Source organism: Vombatus ursinus, unplaced genomic scaffold (assembly GCF_900497805.2).
Source record: "Vombatus ursinus unplaced genomic scaffold, bare-nosed wombat genome assembly UNPS02004196.1, whole genome shotgun sequence".
NCBI lineage: Eukaryota > Metazoa > Chordata > Mammalia > Diprotodontia > Vombatidae > Vombatus > Vombatus ursinus.
In genome coordinates this window covers 244,661-256,147 of record NW_020943974.1, presented here as the reverse complement: position 1 = coordinate 256,147, position 11,487 = coordinate 244,661, and the positions used below count along the sequence as shown (strand labels likewise).

The 11,487-nt window shown below is 57.1% G+C and overlaps 1 protein-coding gene across 1 annotated transcript in view; it reads left to right on the top strand.

Moving 5' to 3' along the window:
* The first annotated feature begins 866 nt into the window (after positions 1–866).
* Positions 867–11,487, top strand: part of LOC114053923 (histone deacetylase 4) — a 253,834-nt gene continuing 243,213 nt past the window's right edge. Inside the window, exon 1 of the mRNA XM_027877070.1 lies at positions 867–899. The gene's annotated coding sequence lies outside the window, so the exon portion shown is untranslated. The remainder of the gene's footprint in view (positions 900–11,487) is intronic.

Here is an 11,487-nt window from a genome sequence, read left to right as displayed (position 1 = left end):
CCCCAAGATGGCGGCCGCGGCCGGTTTAACGGTTCCTCCGAGCTCGAGCTCCTGGCCCGTGGGGCCCCTTCTCCCCACCCCCTAACCCCGCGCCCGGTGCGGGTCCGGTCTCGAAGCCAGGTCCGACGCGCCCTGTCCGCTTTTCCCCTTGGTCCGGCGCGCGCGCGCGCGCGCCCCCTCATCCTGGCTCCGCGGGTCGGCGTTAGGAGGCGGGGCCAGCGCGCCGCGCTATCGACGGGCAGCCGCCGTAGCCAATTGGGTCCTGGACGTGCCTCTCAGGGGCGGGGCTCGCCGGCGCTCCGTCTTCGCGTCGGGTCCTTTGGCTTTCGGGAGAGGGGCGGGAGCGACCTGGGTGGTGCCCCGCTTCCTTGAGCCGACCAATGGGAGGGAGGAGAGGCGCCCTTGGAGGGGCGGGGCCGAACCGTAATTGACGAGCGCTTCCTTAGGAGTCCGGGCGGAGGGAGGGGCGGCGAGGGGGAGGTGACGCAAGCCTAGACAGACCAATGGGCGGCGTGCTGCGGGCGGCGGGGGCGGGGCCGTAGCGCCTGATGGACGGCGCGGGCGGCCTATGGACGAGCGGCGTGGTGGGGGGGGCCCGAGCCTTCTGGTTCAACGTGGGTCAATTTTTTGTGAATGAGGAGGGAGGTTGTGGGGCCGCCGTCGCCGCCGTGGTGGGGAGCAAGCCAGTGCCCGAGCGCCCCAGCCCCGCCGCCGCCGCCGCCGCCGCCGCCTCCGCAGACCAGCCCGGCCCGCTCCGAGCCCTGAGCCCGGAGCCGCCGCCGCCGCCGCCGCCGCCACTGCCACTCCGAGCGCCGCCCCGGGCCCGGCCCGCCCGGGGAGATGCGGCCCCAGAGGGAGGCGATGCCCGAGCCGCGGCCGCCGCCCCGGAGCCCGCCCCGGTAAGTGCAGGGCAGCCGCCCGGGCCATTGTCCGCCTCCGCCCCGTGCCCACGCCGGGCTGGGCCCCGCGCTGCCGTCCCTCCCCCGAGACAGACAGACAGACAGACAGACAGACAGAACCCGGCCCGGGACAGAGACACCCCCCCCCACTCCAGCCGCGAGGCCCTTCCCCGCGCCCCCCTCTTCCAGGCGGAGACCCCATCATCCCCCCCCCCCCCGCCGCGGGTCCTTCTGTTCCTCTCCCCCCACTTGTCATCCCCCTGCCCCCTCCCCCAGACCTGCGCCCCGCGGTCCCTTCCTCCGAGCTTGTCATCTCGGCCCCCCCACCTCTGCGTCTCCCCCATTTTCTTGTCTTCCTGGGGATCCTGCGATGGCTCGGGCAGCTCACTCCCGGCCCTGCAGTGGGGCCCTCCAGCCCCCCACCCTCCCTGCCCGGGCCGGCCCTCTCCCGGGTCCTGCTGCTGCGCCAGCAGGTTGGAGGGCATCCTGCCCGGAGAGGGGGCGCCCCAGCCCCCCTCCCCCAGCCCTCCTCCCCTCCGTGCTTAGAATGGAGCAGTTTTACAATTAAATGAGCGATTCTCCTGGCAAGCCCCCGCCCTGGCCGGGATCGGTGACCCCAGCTCCTGTCTGGTGCTGGCCGTGGTTTGGGGAGACCCCTGCCCTCCACCGGCCTGTCCCCTCTCGCGCTTGAGAGTCGGGGGTCTGTGGGGCCGCTGAGCCCAAGCCTGAAGCTCTGGGCAGATTGAGGACGGAGATAGGTAACTGGCTGCCTGGCGTGGGCTTCCCAAACCGGTTTGGTTTGGCGTGTGAGTGTGTGTGTGTGTGTGTGTGTGTGTGTGTGTGTGTATGTGTGTATATGTATGTATGTTGGGGGGGGTGCTAAGAAAGGAGGTTGCAAATGGGGAGGCCTTGCCACTGTCTCGCCCTGCCCCAGACTGCAGAGGAGTGAGCGTCTGGCTGGAGAAAGACTTCTTTGGGATCTTGGCTGCCTCCCGGGGAGGGCTGAGCAGGAGGGACCCCCCTGGGGGTTCAGAGTTAAGGGCTTTGATGCGGCCGGGGGGGGGGGGGGGCGATGGGGAGGGAAGCTAAGCCCACAATAAGAAACTGCAGTTTGGAGGCTTAATTTTGTCGGAATGGAAAAAAGGAGCGACCGCTGGCTGAAGTCGCTGCAGCGGAATCCATCCCTGTGCCAGGGAAGGGAATCTGGGGGAAGGCTCCTAGGCTGCAGCTGTAGAGGGCCTGGAGATCATGCAGCTGGACCCTCCCTCCCGGGAAACTGAGGGCTTTGAGAGGGGCCCTAGGACAGCCAGCTAGGAGGTAGCGGGGCCTGAGGCAGCCCAGGATTCATCCAAGCCAGGAAGGCAGGCCTGTGTGGCTTTCATTCTGCATGGTTTTCTCAGCCCTGGGATGTTGCTGGCTCCGATTGTATTATCTGAACTCCTCTGGCATTGCAAAAACACAACATGAAATTAGAGGCAACTTATCTTTTATTTCCTCTGTACACAGACAGATTGGCCACTGGAATAGCTGGAGACCTTCTGTGTGCCCTAGAAGGGCCTGCCTCGGGAGGAAGGCCCATCAACAATTTCTAATAACTCGTCTCGCTGATTAGGAAGGTTCCTTTTATTGGGTGCCTGGAAATTGACCTGCTGTGACACAATTTTCAAATAAAGCTTTGTAGAAATTAAACTTAAGTTATTTTAAACTAATGACTTTCTTAACTAAATCTTAATTGCATGACTACAGAGACCAATCTAATTGCCTAATGAAAAAAATGCCTGCTGGTTCTAGGTAGGGAGTGCGTCCCCGTCAGCATCACCATGGCCGGCGGTGACGGCTCGGGGCTCGATCTCTTCCGCCTGCCCCTCCGATGGCCTTTCTGGTCCGACCACAAGTCCCCCGAAAGCATCTGAGAGCCCAGTGCCTTTAAAGAAAACAGGCTGGGCAGAAGTAAACAAACAAACCAGCCAGCCAGCTCTGCCTGTCAGTGGGTTCAGGAGTGGCTGCTGCCTGGCCTCCCCCATCCCCTTTTGTAATAGGATCGGGCCCAGGCGCTTGCCTGGAGTTTTAATTGTTTCTGATAATTCTGTGCCTTATTTTAGGGGCTTTAGATTCAAAGCTGCTGTTGTGGTTTCTGAGCCTCAAACTTAATGGGGGTGTGTGGGGGGGGGTGGGATGGAATGAAGAAAACTCAGCTGCATGTGTGCAAATAGTCACCGCGGCAATTACGAGGCAACAAAAGTTATGGCAGCATTTTGCGGTAGCTATGGCAACACGTTTACTCGATTATAATTGGAAATGCAAAATGCCACCCAGTCAGAACTTTTGGCAGTTGTAGATTTGGGGGTAGGCTAAAGCTGGAAGTAGGCCTTTCTCTCTTCTCCTCTTAGGCGCCAGAGGGGCCCCCCCAAAAAGGACATCAAGGTCTCGCTCCTTTTTTTCTCTCTATTATACTTTCTGAAAGTTCTGTGATACATCATATGCATAACGTCCCTCCTTTGAATTGGTGGCACCGGAGAGCTCAAATATGTGTGGGAGGGAAGGAAGTATTTTCATGCCTTAGATTTTTTTTTAAAGACTTGGATCTCTGTTCTAGGCTTTTGTTTTAAAGATCAGATTCCCTTCCACAAAGTGAGCGTCAGTGAACCAGGAGGACACTGGGGGGGGGGGGGGGGGGGGGTTTTTCTCCCCCCCCCCCCCTTGTTCCCTTGCTCGAGGGCCCCCCCCCCAACTTGCTGGCCTTACTACCCACCCTGTCAAGTACAGGGCGTGTGGTGAGTGCCCTCCAAAGGCCCAGAGGGGAGATCCCAGCACGGATCTCTGGCCGGGAGCTCGGCCTAGCAGGCCGCTGCCCCTGCTTCATCCTTTCGTCCTCCTTGTCCAGCCAGGTGAAAACCTAGCGAGGGTGTGCTCTGGTGGAGGGAGGGGCTGGCTGCCTCCATGGAGGATGGAAGGCTCAGACGGGGAGCACGAAGCAGATGTGGCCCAACATGCCTGAGCAGATCATTTTGTGTGGTCAGCAGGAGAACGGCTCTGCCGAACACAGGCTCAAAATGTCCCACTCCTCAGAGGCATCCAGAGGCCAGAAACTCCGGCAAAGGGGGTTCTGGGTCCGTGATGGCGAACACATGGCCCTGGGCCCCCGTCCTGAGGTGGCTGCCGGGCCCTGAGGAGCCCAGTTGACTCGTTGCTGGGCAGGACTGTGCCCCAGCAGGAGCCCCGGAGTCTAGGGTTCGAGGTCATTTACCTTTGCCATCAGGCCTGGTTTGGATGGCCTCTTGACTGTTTGAGCTTCGTGGTTGGGAGGTTTCAGTTCACCAAAGAACGGCTTTGAATGAAAACCCTTTGATGCTCGGGGGTGGGGCAGAAGGAAATGAGGCTCGGTGCCGTCTGAATTTCCACAACAGAAGAAACATGTTGTCGCCCATGTAGAAGCCATCACTCTGTTTTCTATTGAAAACGGCTGGACCCTCGTCCCCTGGAAGCTGCCCTGAGGAGCAGATTGATTCATGATGCAGCGCGCTCTGAAGAATGGGCGCTGCCTGAAAATGAAAGGAAAATACCACCAGCTGGGGCCTCAGTTTCTTTCCCTGCAAAATGAGGAGGTTGGAGGAGCTGAATAGAAGACCTGGGCTCCGATATTGCCTTAGACACCTGCTAGCTGGGTGACTCTGGGCACTCAGGGCCTTTCCATCTGGGCCTCAGTTTCCTCTTCTGTTAGGTGGCGGGCTCAGAAGCCTCTGCTAACTCCAGGTCCCACTTCTTGGGAGTCTCTGGTCCAGCGTCAGTGTAAACGTGGCCCTTTGGCACACTTTGGACCCGTCTCCTTGGGCAGCCGTCTGGGAAAAGCAGAGGGGTGGGAGCCCACGTAGGAGCACTGCAGAGGAGCACAGACTGAGAGCTAGAACCAGTCAGTCAACATTTATTAAGCACCTACTATGTGCCTGGACTCCTTCGGCTAAGAAAGAAACTGAGGCGCAGAGAGGGGAGGTGCTGTACACAAAGCCACCGAGGTGATGAAGGGTTCAGAGGTCAGCCCCATCAGGGCAATCTAGTCCGACCTCCCCATTGTACAGAGGAGGGAAGGGCCTTAGCCAAGGCCAGACACAGACCGTGAATTTGAAGCCAGGCCCCAGAACTCCATATTCCTTTCTCTTCTTTCTCCTGCTCAGCCCCGCTGCTGAGCCCTCTCCAGTTTAGAGGCAGGATGGCAGCAGTCTTGGCACAAGCTGAGGATGGTGGGGTCTCATTTGGGACGCAGATTGTGGGCCCCCAGATGTGTTGGTCTGCGGAGCGGGGTTATGGGGTCACGGGCCCAGAGCTGGACGAGGCCTCAGAGGCCGTCTAATGCCCCCTGTCATTTGACAGAGGAGGAAACTGAGGCTCCCCACCCCCGGAAGGTGCAGAGGCTCCAGCCTGAGGCCTGCAGGTTTCTGCTTTCCCTGTCCTGGGCCTTGTCTGTGGATGGGGCTGCTGGGGGCCAGGCCTGCTGTTTGAAGAAAGACCTGGGGTGAGCAACTGACATTTTTAAGTTGGTTCCCAGGAGTGTTTTCTTTTCATTTCTGTGCCTTCCTGAAGACAAGTTGGTCAGTCAGCAAATACTGTGAACTACGTACTCTGCTAGGTGCTAGAGATACAGAGAAAAGCAAAAACAGTGCCTACTTTCAAGGAGGGCCCAGCTTAATGGAGTCCACCATGGGATCAGTGGAACCCAGGACATACTGACTTTTTAGAGAGGAGAGGAGAAATTGAGGCAGTGTGGTACAGAGAGAATATCCTGAGGCCCAGGGTCTGGGTTCAGATCCTCAGTCTGCTCCTTGTGGGACACTTCCTTGACTTCTCTGGGTCTCAGTCTCTTCATTGGAATTGAATTCTCCCAACACTAATCATCTTGGCCGATCTCCCACTGAATTTGGTGGTCCCTCCTATAATATCCGGGAGACCAGGTCCTCCACTCTCTGCTTGAATACTTCTAAGAATGGGGAGCTCACTACCTTTATGTGGCCTGGCAGGATTTCATAATGGAGAGTCCACTTTTTTTGGCAACTGCACCAGAGTCACCACCTGATTTCCTCCCCTGGTCTCCTCACCTCCTTTCCAGCTATGGGGAGGTCAAAGCTTTGAGAGTCTCCTTCCCAGACTGTTGGCCCTTTGCTGGCCCATGGCCGTCGGAGAGGGTGGCAGCACGTTCGGGCACAGCCCTGGGGAGTTGCAGGGGAGGACTCTTCCTTTCTCTTTCTCCATTTCCTTTGCTGCTGAGGTCTTTTCCTGGCTCTTCCTCCTTCCTTCACTTGATTCCCGTCCTGCCCCCGGGCACTTCACTTTGGTCCTGGAGCCCCGGTCTTTGGGAAGGCGCCTGCAGGCGTTGGACCGTGGACCGATGGGTGTGTGGAACAGACCGTGGGGGCTCGTGATACGCCTCCCTCGGGGGGGGATGGGGGGGCGGGAGGACCAAAGGGCTGTAAAGCTGACTGAACTGGCAGCGGGAGCTGTTAGGATGAAATGAACAGCGTGGCGGAGATGTGAACGTTACTATTGTGACAGCTGCCTGTTGCACAGGGGTGCAGAGCAGCCCTCCAGCCATAAAGACCTGGGTTCGATTTCTTCTTCTCCCGTAAGCTGAGCACGCCCCACGCCCCAAATCCCAAGACAACCCCCCAAGAGGCCGAGTTGTGGGACCAGTGCTGAGCTGCTTTGGCAGAGGGCGCTTCTGAGCCCAGAACTGCCTGGAAGGGAATGACAGAATGGGCGCCAGTGCATCGAGTCAGCATCTGCTGTGACGGGGCTAAGCTCTGGGGGTAGACATTCTCTGCCCTCAGGAAGCTTACAGAGGTGTGGATGGGTGAGGGGGGCCCTGGGAGAGGGTTATTCTCCTTTGGAAAGTTATTCAATGGTGAGTGGGACCCAGGGGCAGTGTAGACACACCCTTGTGGCTTTCCTGTGATCTTGACTGCAGAGCCTGGATGGTGGGAGTGGGGGAGAGGCATGGGCGTAGCGGCAGCACGCCTAGCTAAACTGGCTTAGGCAGTCCCTGTGACATCATAGATGCGGTGCTCACCCTACCCGCAATTATTAAGCACCCACTGTATACAGAGCAGCGTACTCAGTAGAGGGGCTTGGGAGGGTGGGGCCATATACATGTAGGTAAGAAAGGAGTTTATGAAGTCTGTGATTTAGTTGTTTAGTCATGTCTGACTCTCCTTGACCCCATCTGGGATTTTCTCGGTAGAGATACTGAGGTGGTTTGCCATTTCCTTCTCATTTTACAGATGAGGAAACTGAGGCAAGCAGAGTGAAGTGACTTGCTCAGGGTCACCCCGCTACTAAGTGTCTGAGGCCAGGTTTGACCTCGGGAAGATGGGTCTTCGTGACTCTAGGCCTGGTGCTCTATCTCGGGGCCATTAATTAGTGATTGATTAGCAGGGCATAGGACACCTGTGCAGATCCGTATGCCATCCATATAATTCATATGAGTCAAACAGAAGTGTATGGGAGTCTAAAGTTGAGAAGGTGGCTGCCAGCCCGTGCTGTTAGGGATGAATCATCTTCGCAGAGCATGGGCAGGGGTGAGCAGAGGGAGAGAACTGCCCTATGCCCAGGACCAGAGGAGGAGACAAAGAGTCAGCCATTCTGGGTGGAAGGGGCTTCTTGGGGTCAAGGTCCTGTGAGGAGCAGGAAATAAGCGTTCCTAGAGCACCTACTATGTGCCAGGAGCTCTGCTCCGTTCTTTTTATCACTATTATCTCATTTGATTTTCGCAACAACCCTGGGTAGTAGGTGCTGTTATTATCACTATTTCACAGATGAGAAAACTGAGGCTTCAGTGCCTTGTCCAGGGTCACATAGCCAGAAAATGTCTGAGGCTAGATTTGATTTCGGGTCTTCTGAATTCCAGGCCTAGCCAGCACTGTGGCGCCCCCTAGCGGCCACCACCAGATGGAGGCCTTTGACCTTGACTGATAGGGAGCCGCTGAAGATTTTGGAGGGGAGGGGGGCCTGAGGCCAGGAACGAGGTCAAAGGCAGGAAGCGTGGATAGGGGTAAAGAAGCCCCGTCCATCCTCTCTTCAGCTGATCACCTGGTGCAGTGACTCAGCTGGACCTGTCCCTCATGCTCCCTCCTCACCCGCACCTGCCGGCTTCCCCAGCTGCCTTCAAATCCCAGCTAAGGTCCCCCTTTGCCCAGGGAGCCTTTCCCAGTCCCCACTAAGGCTGGTGCTTTCCCTCTGCGTTATCCCCCATTTATCCTGTCTTTCGCTCATCTGTACATCGAAGACGTGTCTTCCAGGCAGCTGGAGATCGGTCAGGAGATCAGTAGATTAACAGGTAGTTATTTAGCGCCTATCGTGTGCACTGGGGATACTAGTACGCAGAATGAAGTGAGCCCTCCTTGCTCAGGAGGAGCTCATGTTATGGTGGGGAGACAGACAAAGACATAGCCAATGACATGTGGCATTAACTCGACAGTTCATAAAGGAAAATCTCTCCCAAGTAGTGAAATGGCAGGGGGTTTGGGAGGGAGGGGGCTGGCAGCTGGGGAATTCCATTAAGACCAATTAATTGTGTGTTTGGCGCTGGGAAGACAAAGATAAAAGTGAGTCAGTCCCTGCCCTCAAGGGGCTTGCATTTCTTCTGTCAGGGGCGATGTGCACGTACGTGTACATGTGGGTACATACACACATCTGTTCGTCTGTGCACGGATGCGTGCACAAGCATCTACTAAATGTAATGCGTCTGTATATGTGTATATAGTGGCTAGACAGAAAAATAGCCACGAGGTAATTTGGGGAGGGGTGGGGGGGCAGGGGAGAGGCTGGAACATTAGAGTGTAGTTAGTAGTAAACAGGCAAGGCGGAGTGGGAGCTGATGTGTTCCGGGTCTCGGGGAGAGGCTGTGCAGAGGCATGGGGATGGGACAGCAAAGGAGCCGTCTGGCCACAAGCATTTCTGGAGCTCTGAAGAGCCTGCAGATGCAGAGAAACGAGCAGTGGTTGAGACTGCAGACAGAAGAGAGGGCCGAGGGCAGAAGGAGAAGCAGGGGAAGGCCAGCGAAGGTATGTGGGGCCGGGTGAGCTTTGGTGACCGAGGGACCTGCTCCCCCTGAGTGGGGGGCTGGGGGGCAGGCGAATGTGTGGGAAGCAGCTTGGTCCAAGGAAGCCTTCTTTTGAGGGGAGGGGTTCGAGCAGGTTTGTGGGCAGTTGGGGAGGCACTTGGAGGGTGAATGAGACAGGGCGGAAGGTCAGCGTGGTTCTCTGAGGCTGGTGACCTAAGGCCGTCCCTGCCTCCTCCTCCTCTGAGAGCCGTGGCAGGCCTTGCAGAGATCCCAGTCGCCTTCTTGAGGCAGCTGCACCTGTGGAATTGTCGGGGGGTGGGTTCCCAAGCCGCCGCTCTTGGGAAGGGGGGCCCAGCCCCACTGCCAGGCTCTGTTGGAACCAGGATTTTCCCTCCTGAACTCGCTTCCAGGGCTGGGAGTTGGCTTCTTTCTGTTTCCAGGCTTCTGCAGGGCTGATTCTTCAGAGGTCCCATGTTTGGCCGTGTTTCCTTTCCTTCCTTGGGCTGCTGGGATGTCAGAAGCCTAAGATCGCCCAAGCCCAGGAAGAAACAAAGAGATTCGAGCTGCCTCTTTCCTGGGGCCTTGCTTCAGGCAGCCTCTTTTTCTTGGGCAGGTATTTTGAGGAGGGGTCAGGAAGGAATCCTGGAGAGAAGCTTATGAATTGTTGGAGGGCAGGCAGTGAAAGGGCTGCTCCTGCCCCCCTGAGTGATTTCTGGGCTGTTCAGCCAGAGGAAGTTGTTTCAGGAGCCGAGATGGGCGGATGTCCGACAGTGCTGCACTCCGCGTTATACAGAGAAGAAACTGAGGCCCAGGATCACGCAGTTAGGAAGAATCGGGTCGATTCTGAACCCAGGTCTTCCTGACTCCGGGGTCAGCACTTTGTCTCTCTGGCCATCAGCAGGCAGTGTGGTGGGGCCCTGGGCGCGGTCCAAGGCAGGAGCCAGGGTGTGGGGGTGTGATCCGTGTGGGATGATGCATGTATGTGAGTGATCCGTGTTTGTGTCTAATGTGTGTGTGAGCTGTGTGATCTTTGTGTGAGTAATCTCTGTGTGATTCATGTGTGTGAGCGATCCATGTACCCTCCATGTATGTGATCTGTGTGAATGATCCACATGCATGCATGTGCTTGATCTGTGTGTGTGTGTGTGTGTGTGACCTGTTAGCTCCCAGTTTGGGGAAGAGCCATTTTTTGACGCTTTAGAAGAACAGGCCAAAGACAAGTCAGCTTCCTTCCTTCCAAACTGAGCAGGAGAAAAGGCGGGGGTGGAGGGGGTGGGGGGAGTGATTAGCCCTTCTGGGGTCCCTTTATGTCCCGGCTCAGGCGGCTTCTTTTTTTCCGTTGGGCTTTTTCCTTTCTTTCTTTTTTTCTCTATTTGTGGTCTATCTGTTTTCATAACATTTTGATACAGTTTGATTTCCCCTTGAGCCTTGTAACTTCCCGTGATGCGCTAATATGGTTTCTTGTATAAATATTTTAAAACTCAGCCCTGTTGCTCAATGTTTGGGCGGCCTTCTTTGGTTTGAAGGTTGTTTAGAAAGTGTCCTGTTTTTATGCAATTCGGATGCTTCTGCTGGCTGGCTGGCTAGGCCTCTGACCATGAAAGAGTTACGGGCTCTGGCCGAACACAGAAGGAATTAGAATTCTGGGTTTTCTTGGGACTGCCTGGGGTGGGGGGAAGGCGGGGGAAGCGCCCTTCTCTCTGGCACTTTGGCGATTCCCCCCCCCCCCACCCCTCCGCTTGGGCCAGATGCAGAACCCGTACCTGATAGGTGTGGGGGATCTTCCCGGAATCCTGGGGCCTGCCAGCTAAGCAGTGGGGGAAGTATGGGGTCACCTCTGTGGCCCAGGGGTGGGGAGCCTGCAGGCCACAAATACCCTCAATAAAAGGATTCGTTCGGTGAAGTTTGGATTCGGTCAAAGGGCCGCACTTGAGGATCTAGAGGGCCGTGTGTGGCCTCGAGGCTGTGGGTTCCCCAGCCCTGCCCTAGAGGGTTCATGTTAGGTGAGGGTCAAGTCCCCGTCTGGGGCAGGTGAGGGTCCAGGAGAAGGAGCATGTCTGGAGCCAGACTTCCTCGAGATCGTACCTGTTGAAGCAGAGGCCAAGAGAAACTTGCAGAGACTTTGGCCAGGCTGGGGAGCTAGTGGAAAGTGGTGGCTGGTGATGGGCTGAGCAGTCGCCATTCTCTTCCTCTGGTCTGTTGTGGCTCTGGGCCCCCTCCGCCTGATTGAGGGTGTCCTCTTGGGACATGGTTTTTAAGGCAGCCCTGGCCTATGGAGTGAGGCCTTCCTGGTGCCTTTTGTGGCTGGGGGCTGCATGGGGGAGTGAGCGGGAGACTGTCAGGTGAGGGCTTTGAGCATGGCTTCCTGGGTCATCTCCTGAGGCACCGATTCCTTCACCACATGGTCACCACATGGGTATCTCGTGTGTGTGTGTGTCTGTCTGTGTGTGTGTCTGTCTGTGTGTGTGTGGCTGTGTGTGTGTATGTGTGTGTGTGTATGTGTGTGGCTGTGTCTCTTTGTGTGTGTGGTGTGTGTGT